Source organism: Phyllostomus hastatus, unplaced genomic scaffold (assembly GCF_019186645.2).
Source record: "Phyllostomus hastatus isolate PE091 unplaced genomic scaffold, TTU_PhHast_1.1 phas_contig_34, whole genome shotgun sequence".
In the NCBI taxonomy this organism is placed as follows: domain Eukaryota; kingdom Metazoa; phylum Chordata; class Mammalia; order Chiroptera; family Phyllostomidae; genus Phyllostomus; species Phyllostomus hastatus.
The window spans coordinates 58,204,103-58,214,921 of NW_025333857.1; the positions used below are offsets into that span (position 1 = coordinate 58,204,103).

The 10,819-nt window shown below is 44.7% G+C and overlaps 1 pseudogene; it reads left to right on the plus strand.

The window, feature by feature from the left end:
* The first annotated feature begins 343 nt into the window (after nucleotides 1-343).
* LOC123819616 lies at nucleotides 344-1,727 on the plus strand (annotated as a pseudogene).
* The last annotated feature ends 9,092 nt before the right edge of the window (nucleotides 1,728-10,819 follow it).

The window sequence follows — 10,819 nt, forward strand, 5'->3', positions numbered from 1 at the left end:
ATAATTCATTACAAGGGAAGCAACATGATCAAATTAATTATATAACTTTAACTTTTAAGTTTATTTTCATTAATATGCCCCATAGTTCCAGAATATTTTAAAGGCTGCTATAGAAAAGGAAAGACGAGAAAACCAAAGCCTTTCTTCTTTCTTTTCTTTCTAAATTGTTTATTTGTTTACTTGTTTATTTAAGCAAGAGAGGGCAAGGGAGGGAGAAACAGAGGAAGAAAAAACACCAGTGGGTTGCCCTCCTTATGGGCCCTGACTGGAGACTGAACCTGCAACCTAGGCACGTGTTCTGACCAGGAAGGAACTGAACTGGTGACTTTTTGCTTGGCGGGACATGCCCAGCCAACTGAACCACACCAGTGAGGCCCAAAGCACGTCTTGCCATTGGCTCAGCGAGGAGTCATATATCTCCTCCACAGTGAGAATTCTCTCATCTCACCATGATTAACTCTAGTAATGTCTATGGAGTTATCCATCCATTCATTCAACAAAATGCACTGAGTACCTGCCAAGGGCCCAGCACTGTCCTGGGCACTGGGGTTATGATGGTGAACGAGTGGACGGCAGTCCTTGCTCTCAGCGGCGCTGGTGTTCTAGTGAGGAGTTGTGCTTCCACAGCCAAGTAATAATTGGAAAAGCCTGGATCTCCCTGGCTCCTGATCATTTTTATTAGTACAATGAATGAAAGAATGAGTTCATCTGAGGGCTGTGCAGAGTCTGTGCATCTGTGCAACATCAGCTGGTCAGGTGCTGCCCGAGGTGCCCGCGGGAAGGACACTGTGGCTCAAGAACACCATTGTGGCAGGGGCAACAGTATCTGCTAGGAGATAATGAAAATTTGTTATTATGTACCCTGGATTTCACATGTATAAACCATGCACTTCATATTCTAACACACTTAATTGCCACAATCACCTAAGGTCTGAAAGCAGGAGCACTGCCTCTCCTGAGACTGCTGCCTTGGGCTTGTCTTTCTTCCTTCATCCCCCTCCCCAAATGAGTCCCCTCTCCCCCACCCTAAACACACACACCTTGGACGTGAACTTGTTGCCTCAGGATGGTAAAACACTAGTTCAAAAACAGAAAATCAAGAATCAACGGATTCTTCTCAAAATACCAAACAGTCTTTATTTCAGCAGGAAAACGGGTCAAGCTTGTAAAAACAACTTACATGGATCCCACTGGAAAACGAGAGCTTGGGAAACTGCGGCGTGTGCCACCAGGGAAGGACAGTCGGCTGATGGTGTGAGGGTTATCTCGGTGGCAAAGAGCTCAGCCCTGGGAACGCATCCTTCTGGTGAAGCACTTCTGCCCATCCGTGGCAGGCTACCATCCATAGTTCCCCGCAGGGGCCACAGGTGGTAATGGAAGCCCAGAAGCAGCTGCTCTTTGGGGGGTGGGTTTGAAAAGAAACTAACTATCAAGGTCACGTGGCTGAATACTCTCCAGCTGTATGTGTGCATCCGGGTTTGTCACACCGAACCACGCCCATCGAGACAGTTGCTATCAATGGAGATGAGGCTGAGACTGGCAGACCGAAGCCAAACCCAGGGGATGGAGGATTTGTGAAAGTGATGTCTTCACCGAAGGATCAGGTGCTGCGGAGACTGGATGCTCTGCTGGCTAAAGAACATCTGTGGACGCCAGAGTCTGTTCTGTGCTCTGGTGCTGAAACGTACAGACACGAAGCTATTTTAAGTGCCCTTCCTGAAATGTAAAGGCCAAAGGCCAGTGGTCACATGCTTTTGCGAGCGAGACCACTGGGCCTCCTTCACTGAGACTTGGTATTCAGCTTAGTTTAATGTAGATTGAAATCAGCTGTTTCATAAAATAACAACAACACAGAAATCAGCCAATCAATCAATAAAATTTGCCAAAGCACCTACTTTGACTCAAGTTCTCTGAAACTGAGGGGCGTCTTAGAAGCCACGGCCCCTCATAGCTGCTGTCAGAGGGCGGTGGAAGTAATGGGGATAATGCTTACAACGTCACACTTGGGCATGGTGTTAAAAACAGTATCACGTTTCAGCATCTCTGTTGAATTACAAGCATTGTTGCCGCTGCATGTGTTCAGGTATTCATTCCTTATAATGTCTTCCTGGTTCTTGTGTGCAACTTCCGGTGGCACCTGCCAGGAAGGTCCTCTTGCAGAACGGATGCCAGCGGCAGGGAAGCAAGTGCCCCAGATAAGGCTGGGGCCAGGGGGCCCTGGTGTGACTGGGAGCTTCGTTCAGACGTGCCGCCCGACTAATCCAATGGGTGGGACAGAGGGCAGTTCTGTATGAGAAAGAGCCTCAGTGATAAGAAGACATTGTATTCTACTTAATCAGTAGGTTTATTTTTCCTTAATGGTAGATAGCGTGTCTTACAATCAAGGGCATCTAAGAGTCAATAAAATACAGATTTATTACACTCATTTAGCAGACGGGGAAGCAGAGACACAATGATGTTAATTAACTGGCCCCAAGCTCCACAGCGTGTAGGGGGCAGAGCCAGGGCTTTATCCTGGCTGACTTAGAGTCTAAACACTCAGTTAGCCAGTGTACTGTACTGTAGCCATTGTACATTGTACCGCAGCTGGTTGAGGAAGGTTACTATAGCCTCATTTACCCAATTAGTTCACCGACTGATTCATCACGTGCCTACTGTGTGCCAGATACTGGCATACAGTGGGGGTGGGTCCAGCGGTGAGCAACAACTTGGGGCTCCCCTCAAAGGGCATGTAGCTCTTTGTAAATGTAAAGAATGTAAAGGTCTCAATGACACAACAACAGGAATAAATGTTAAGTTGCAATTGTGCAGTAGTAACAGGAAGGAGACAACTACGGTGTTATTAAAATGTAAAATGAGGAGCCCTTTTACAATTTGGGAAACCAGAGAAGGCTTCCTAGAAGAAAAGTCCTTGGAGTTCAAGGTGAAGAGGCAAAGATGGTGGAAGGAGGAGCGTCCAAGAAAGAGGAAACAGCGTGTACAAAAGGCCTCGTGGTGGGAAGGAGGTCAGCGCCTTCCCTAATGGGAAAGAAGCCAGACTGGCTGTAGTGGGGTGTGTGTGTGTGTGTGTGTGTGTGTGTGTGCGTGTATAGGTGGGGGCTGGAGTGCTATGAGACGAAGGTACGGAGGGGGTCGGGGTAAGATCACGTGTGGCCCTGTATCGTGTTAAGGGCGTAAGGCTTCATTCTGAAAGCAATGAGGCTCCCCAGAAGCTTCTGTGTCCTGTTTACTGTTCCTTAGCTCGATTTCTGTTTCAGTAAAATCTGAAACTGTCCCAAAGACTGATTCACTCTCTGTGAACAGGAATAAACTTTCCAAAAGCCCTTGATGCGCAGCTTTATGTGTATAAGGTACGATTATTTCCCCTGCTATTCAAAAACAGTTTGCTTTGCTCTGGCTCCAAATGTAATGAAAAAATAGAAATTTATTTCTTGCAGTTCTGGAGGCTGGGAGTCTGCGATCTGGGTGCAGGCGTGGTCACGTGAGGGTCCTCTCCTAAGCTACAGACTTCCTGTGTCCTCACATGGCAGAAGGGTTGGGGAACGTGGCGGGATCTCTTTTCATAAAAACACAGACAAGGGTGAGATAATTTCAATATATTAATTTTCCCGTTGCAGTGATAACAACAGTAACGATAATGGCACAGCCAACAATTACTTAACGTTTTCTATCGTTTCAATCTCCAGGCTTTGGGAAAGAAGTTACCAGTGAACTTTTTGGTTAAGAAGAGCTAAATACACCTCAATCTTTGGATCCTTTTCTACCTGGATTATCTTGAATATGTGTTTGAGCTGACTTAGAAATGAATGCTGAAATTATAAAAAAACAAAATTTGATCGATGCAGTCTCTCCTAGACTTAGACTTAGCATTGGCTCAGTAGAAAGAGATGCAGAGACAAAATTCAGAGATGGGATCCTGAGGACAGAGAACCAAAGGGGAGCTTAGAGACCTCGAGATTCCAACGTTCTCTCTGTACAGGGGAAAGAATTACATTCCAGGTAAAGCCAATTGTCCAAGGCCACAGAGTCTAAGAAAAAGGAGGGTGAGGGTGACATATTCGTAAAGGCGAGTGCCAATGAAGAATTTGCTAGATTTGTCACATTTTAATAAGAAATTCCAGGTGTAATGATAGCTGCAGTTAAATTTAACTAGAGCTGAATAAAGACCAAGTTCAGAGGATAGTGTCTACATGGTCCATATTCATTTGCTGAGAGTAGATTATCCATCATTCTGGACTCGTCTGTGTTCCCAATGCTGTGTGTGTGTGTGTGTGTGTGTGTGTGTGTGTGTGTGTGATCAGCACACATATGCACTAGAACATCCTGATGGGAAATGTGGGAAGGATAGTTTTTCCATCAGAATGGTTCTTTACTATTTTAAAAAGAACATAGCTATGTCCTTATTTCTCTAGTGTTTTCTACAGCCTAATCGTAGTCTATCAATGACTTATGAAAGACGGCATGCAGTCCACCAGTGGCTTACAAAGGTTAATTTCTGGTCTGCCCTACATGATTGTGGTTAACTAAAATGCAGTGTTTTATTGCCTGCAATAAAACGCTGAACATTTGAAAAAACGTCAGACTCTTTGGGTGTCTAGATGATGAATACGTTTTATTGCACATTATATTAGAGGCTGTTGGAGGGTGCAAAAGAAGTCAAAATAAGTAAATACTCAGTGAATGAATAAAGCAGTCCTCATGTTCAAAGAGATTATAATCTGGCTGGAATAGTAGAAATGAACACATGATCATCCTCAGCCAACATCATCGTTGCTATACCTGAACATTCGCTATGGACAGGTACCATACAAAACACTTCTTCATGTGCTTGATTTCATTTCGCGCTCACACGGACCTTCTGGTGGTAGCCATGATAACCCAGCTTACAGGTGAGCAGACTGAGCCCCAGTGAGGCCTTCCTCCTGACAGCAGCTGAGTCATAACTGCAAACCCAGGTCTGTCTGACTTTCCGCCCCATGATCCTTCCATTGTGATACACTCCCTTCACAGGAAAGCTCTGAAGCGAAACATGATGGTTAATTGCCAACCTGATTCACTGGGGCAGAACGGGCCCCAACATGGAGTAGATGTATTCTTGGCTGCTGCTGCTCACTCTCCTGTCTGCCTTTGGAGTCAGCACACCAAGGTCTCACCCTCACATGTGATCTGTGTGCGAGCTGAGTGTGGACTCGGAAGTGTATAGAAGCCATGCAATGTGTGACCTGTTATTATGTGTGTTAAAACGAAGAGAGAGAATAGGGGAGACACCTTTGCTCCTTCCTACAGGTCTAGTTTAGAGATTTTAAATGTATTAAATTTGAGCACCTTATCTTTCCCCTTTCCAAACCTGCCATTCCAGGTAGGAGTAGAAGAGTGGTCCTGATATAAGTTGGAAGCTTAGGGTTTCCTGGCTGAGTTTGAACAGCAGCCATTCGGTTGTTACCAAGACTCACGAAGTGCCTGCTAACGCCCTCGGGTACTGCACACACAAGGATGGGCAGCCGTAGCTTCTATCCTTAGGAGGCTGAGTCTCACTCCCTGTAGACAGATGCAGTATTGCCATACTTAGCAAATAAAAGATAAAGGACACCCAGTTATCTATTGCGTGAGACATACTGACACTAAAAATGTACCCTTTATCTGAAATTCAAATTTAATCAGCTGCCATGTGTCTCACCTGGTAACCCTCGGCAGACACAAAAATCCCCCATACCCTACAAGACGATGGCGGTGCTAAGGGATGTGCACACACAGCTCCCTGTCACACAAGAGGAGGAACGTTTGTTTCTCTGTCTGGGATAGGCAGGAAGGCTTCACATGACTGGTTGGGCTGATTTGGAAGAATGGTGTGTTTGCTCAGTGATCTTGAATTTGAAAGGCAGAGGTGAGGGGAGGAAATTCCAGATACAGGGAAGAGCACAGAGTTTGAGATAATTCCTGGTGTACATGGGCAATGGGAGAAAGACAACAATGAACATGAGAGTTAGATAATAAAGGGCTTTGGCAGAGCCCTGGCCAGCGTGGCTCAAGGGGTTGGGCATTGTCGCATGAACTGAAAGGTTGCCAGTTCGATTACTGGTCAGGGCACATGCCTGGGTTGTGGGTTTGGTCCATGGTTGGGGTGTGTATGAGAGGCAAACAACAGATGCTTCACTCTCAAACTGATGTTTCTCTCCCTCTCTCTCTCTCTCCCTTCCTTCCCCTCTCTTAAAAAAATAAGGAGGTGCTTCAGCAGAAAGGTGAATGAATCACAACTTCCTTCTGCCATCAACAGGAAACCATCCAATCTATACTTTTTCTTATTTTTTTTTATATAATCAGAGTTTGGCTAAGTAGTTTTTCACAAATGTGGACCATGGACCAATGTTACTGTGAGAGAAAATTTCAGGTAATAATTCTGATGATGGGGATAGCATAGGGAATGCAGATTAAATAACTTTGACTCATGCAGAGGAAGGTTACTTTCTTTTTTTTCAATTTAAAACTCAATTTTATTTTTTATTTGTATACTTAAACATCAACAGACTTTTCTTAGAGCAGTTTTGGGGTTAGAAGACATTGAGCAGAAATACAGAGAGTTCTCATATAGCCCCTCTCAGCTCCTACTTTACTTCCTTTCAATATTGGTTACTCAAGAAAGAAATCTTAATATGGTGCTATTCTAACTTTAAAGCCTCTATGGTAGTTTACCCTGTCGGGCAGGGGGGAGAGAGAGAGAGAGAGAGAGAGAGAGAGAGAGAGAGAGAGAGACTGAGTTAGAAGAATTCAAAGGAGGAAGAGAAGAGGGAGGAAAAAGAAGAAGAGGGAGGAAGACGGGAGAAGAAGAGAGGCGAGGGGAAGGCAGAGGAGAGCGAGTACTCTGCCTGTGAGTTTTTCACTATCCACACACCAAGTTACTCTAAACCAAAAATCACTTTGTTTTCAGTGTATTTGCTTATGAAGTCTTATTCTAAGAACAATACTCATTTTCTGGGTACCACGTGGTGATAAAAAGGTTTGTTGGGAAGAGACTGGGTCACAGACAAAAAGGGGATCGAGTATCTGACAGTAAAAGCAGCATGAGACTGACCAAAGCGTGGGAAATTCAGGGCTGTGCTGGCCAAGGTCGCTCTCTTACCTGGTGGGACATGCCCTTCTGGACTTTTCAGGATTGATGAGGAACTTCTAGAGAAAAGTCCATCATTTTTGTGGGAATGAGTAAGGATCATGTGTGTGCAGGGCCTTCTTGGAAATCCCATATGTTGCTTCAACTCTTCCTTCACTGCTTTTCTTTGACCTCTCTCTCCCATCTGGTTACGTGTTCCTTTTCTTTAAAGCCCCGGTGAGAAAGAGTCAAAGGAATGCTTCCCTTGGATAAGATACCTAAGATGAAAATACCAAGTATTTTCCCTTGAACTTGATGCAATAGAAAAGGCTCACGATTTGTAAAATAGTGAGTGCCCATGCCACATCTAAAAGGTAGAGGCGTCATGCTCAGACTTTCAGGAACTTTCCTGGAGGAGCAGAACGTGTCAGTGAGGACATTTCTCTGGAATCTGCTTCCTAGATCAGGGTGCAAGGGTCTGAGTATGGCACTGATACAGCGATTGATAGAGGCAGTAGATTTGCTTTTATAGACTCTTATCATGTTGGCTCACCATTCCTCTAATTTCCTCTAGCACACTTGGGTTCACATTTGGGCTCATTTACTAGCTTTGTGACTTCGGACAAGGCACCTCATTCCTCTGAACTTGTGTGTTTATAAAATGAGAACAGTATATTACCACAGGGGTGCTTGAGGATTAAGTGATACAGTGTGTGAAATTCTTGAGCCTCGTTATTTATCAAGACACGCACTGGTATGTTACTGTAGACTACACTCCAGATTTTATCTGCCTTCCACTAGTTTTTCCACTTACGTCCTTTTTCTGCTTCAGGCTCCAATTCAGGACCCACATTGCATTTAGTTGTCACGTCTCCGTTGGTCCCCTCTGGTCTGTGCACTGTGCTGGATACCAGGCAATTAGGAACGAGTAAGAACACGCTCCCATCCTCTGGGAGTGTCCCAGCCTAAAGATCCTAAAGGTAGAGATGCGCAAGTCAAGGTTAAACAGAGGTCAACCTCATTCCCCGCCCACCTTCTAGGAGCATCACTCACTCTCTCACCTGTTTTTCTACATCACTTTGCATTTGCATTAATAGTGATTAGAGCCTCTCTCTGAAATTCCCTTAGCTTCATTTGTATATGACTTTCCTCTGATGAAGTAGTATTCATAGTCTATGCATCCCGAAGACAGGCCTGGTGCTAGCATAAAAAAGCCCTCAGTGGTTGTGGGATGAATGAGTGAAGGAATAACTACAGAATCAGTTGAGAGCAAGAAAGGCTCTGGGAAAGCGGATGTAAAATGTGTGCTGGGTGGTGACAGAAGTGGAAGGGAGGAGGAAGAAAAGCTGGGTGGATGTACTGGAACCAAGAGTGGGGGAGGTCTCAACTTGGTCTTGACCTACCTCCTCATTTTACCAGAAGTATCTTTGATTGTGCCTGTAGAAAATGACAGGGGAGTAGGACTTTCAACTTGAGACGGCAGTTGGTGATGCTAGGTGAGTGAAATGTGGACAATAAGCAGACCTTTCTTAGCATGTTAAAGGTGTGTTCACTGCAGATGTGAGAGCTAGGTAAAAGATTTTGTTATGGTTAAATAAGTTATCATCAATGGAAGGAAATGATGCAGCAAGTCTGAATGCAATTTAACCCTTACCCAAGGATATGTTTATTAATGTGTGTGTGTGTGTGTGTGTGTGTGTGTGTGTGTGTTTGTGTGTGTGTGTGAGAGATTGATGCGAGAGAAACATCGATTGGTTGTCTCCCACATGCAACCCAACTTTTTTGTGCACAGGAAGACACTCCAACCAACTGAACCATCCAGCCAGGGCCAAATGCATTTAAAAAATTTAATTATGGGAGAATTGTGCTTGGGAGCCAGGAGGCTGGGCACAGACGTGTTTGGTCAGACCTGTGCACAAGGAAGAAGGCAGGGGCCCTCAGGAAGGGCTGTGGGCTTGCTTCAGCGAACATGGGGTTGGCTGTCAAGCAGGCTGCTGACTGCAGAACAGCAATAGTCCTGAGATTGAAGCATGGCTTCAAAGAACTTTAACTAGCATTTCATTGTGGATCTTGGAGACTGATCCATCTGGGTATGAATCCTGACAACTCCACCTCCTTTGTGGTCTTGAGCAGGTCAAACTCCGAGTCTGTTTCCTTGTCTGTAAATTGACAACGCTAAGAACCCTTTAGGGATGTTGTGAGCAAGTGAGATGATGCATGTCATATATGGTACAAAGAATTGGGTTAACTGTAGTTTATGGCACAGAGTCCTAGAAGTGCAAATTGAGATGTCTTACTCTAAACCTCTCCACATGGCTCCTGCGTGAAATGAGGGCACCAGATGGATAGGATGATGTGAAGTTTGTGGACACTATTTTGTTAAGCAGCGAGAGTGACTGGTGAAATTTAAGATGAGCATGGCATCATTATATGCCCAACTACACTATTTTTCTTAAATCCTTGGTGTCAGTTTTGGGATCAGACAGCTTGGGGTCTAATACAGATTCATCTGGGGAAACTTGGGCAGGCCATTTAACTGTGATGTATCTGTTTTCTCCTCTGCAAGAAAATAGGGATAAAAGGAGTACCTCATTTATATGTAGTGGTGTCCTGGTGCTAAATCTTAACCAGCTCACAAGAGCCTTTAACGTACATCTTTTCCCAGCTCCATGTTCTGTGAGGTCATGTCGGTAGCTTGAAATCTACCAAGTATTTACACCATAGGAATTGGCAATCACTACAAACCAGGACCCCCACCCCCACCCCCTACCCACAGGATCAGTTGTTAAACATTTATCAGGACACAGCTATTTACAGAATTGTTGCAATGGTTCAATGGGGGATGGATGCAGTGGGCTTAGCATATTGCCTAGCACCTAAGTACACAAGTATTCATGTGTATAAGTACAGCTGGATATTTGTACATTCATTCAATAATTTTTGCTTTAAATCGTTACTTTTTAAAAAACATTTGTATTTAGTAGGGGACACAATATTTTAAGTCTTCCCAGCCTCTTGCTTGTCTGGGGTTCCTGCCACCCCCAGACCCACCCTTACAGTACGAGCAAAACTGTTTTTATCCTGTGACCCTGCCCTGTGGCTGGAGTCTTCTGGACTGGTCTGACGGGTCTCTTGAATGAGATACCTTGGAGTTATTCCAAGGGGCCACTTTCCAACCCGAGGACTGGGGAGTACAGAACAGCTATTAAAACAACAGGAATGATGATTCAGACGAAAAGAGAAAAGTAGAGGACAGGGGCACTCAGACATACCCTGGGCCCCGCATGCCTATTTGAAGTGACTGTCAAAGTCCTTGGCACAGAATAGGTGCTGCGTAAACCTTTGTTGAATGATTAATAGATGCTGCTTTTTGCTTAAGCTAGCGTGTGTTTGTTTCCTCTGTTCTAGATTCCAGAGAACTCTAACAAGGCACACGGACGCCATACTTTGTCGAAATCTCAGTCATCGACGGTTAGGGAGAGCTGGCTCTGCTACGTGACGTGGAAGCCTTACCGATCCTCCCACGGCAGCCCCGTGGCGGGCAGAGTTAGTATGAGGAGGAGCCCTGCTCTCTGACCTCTAAATGTCTGCGCTATCTCAGTTTTAAAAAAATACATAGGTAGTAAAATGACTTTCCAGCTTTTGTTTTCGTGGGTTTTTTTTTAAATGTAACTTATAAAAAAACTTGAGGAAGGAAATGAGAGAGAGAAAAATGACACAGGTCTAGGTAACACA